A 707-nucleotide genomic window follows, 5' to 3' on the forward strand; every position below is an offset into this window, starting at 1 on the left:
CTTTCCTGCCCCCCGGCCGCATCCCCTCCTCCTCCTCCTCGGGGCGACCCGGCGACCAACCTTTCCCGCCCACCCCTGCCAACTCTCCCCGAGCCAGCTGCCAGACAAAAGAACCCGGAGGAAAACTTACCCGAACTGCCACGCAAAAGTCTCCTCCGGGGCTTCCAGGGTTTTAATTTTAAAAACAACAAAAGCAGAAACCAAAAGCCTCCTAGGTTGGAAGGGGCGTGAGAGGAAATGCGAGGGGGAGGCGCCTGGCTGCCGAGGCCGCCGGGGGCCCCCCTCCCCCTCCCCCCTGCTCGGGCCCCTGCCTCGGGCTTTGATGTTATCGCGCGCGCCGCCTACGTGGGTTAGACCGGGGCCCGGCGCCGAGCACGCCGCGCCGATACCTGGCGCTTCCCGCGGGGTCTGAAGGGAAGGGAGCAGGTGGTCACGGAGACGGAGCGCGAGCTCGGAGCCCGGCGGAGAGAAGGGGGCTTTGCCCTGCCTTCCCTTTGTTACCTGGACTGAGATGAACCCTCCACCTCGCTAGTCGTCATCCTGGAGATTCCACTTCCCGCCACTGGCAGCACAAACTCAGAGCAAGGTAGTGCTGTCTGTGTTCTGAGTATTGTATGTTTGGTCGCCAGAGCTCACTTTTGAGAGTGGATGTTATTTCCCTCCTTAGACAGACCTGTGGCCTGGAAGAACCGAGAATATATACATGC

General features: G+C 61.7%; 1 protein-coding gene across 1 annotated transcript in view; it reads right to left on the minus strand.

The window, feature by feature from the left end:
• HIVEP1 (human immunodeficiency virus type I enhancer binding protein 1) overlaps positions 1 to 227 on the minus strand; it is a 178,630-nt gene extending 178,403 nt beyond the window's left edge. Inside the window, exon 1 of the mRNA XM_006769734.2 lies at positions 131 to 227. The gene's annotated coding sequence lies outside the window, so the exon portion shown is untranslated. The remainder of the gene's footprint in view (positions 1 to 130) is intronic.
• Positions 228 to 707: the final 480 nt, after the last annotated feature.

This window comes from Myotis davidii, unplaced genomic scaffold, assembly GCF_000327345.1.
Source record: "Myotis davidii unplaced genomic scaffold, ASM32734v1 scaffold62, whole genome shotgun sequence".
NCBI lineage: Eukaryota > Metazoa > Chordata > Mammalia > Chiroptera > Vespertilionidae > Myotis > Myotis davidii.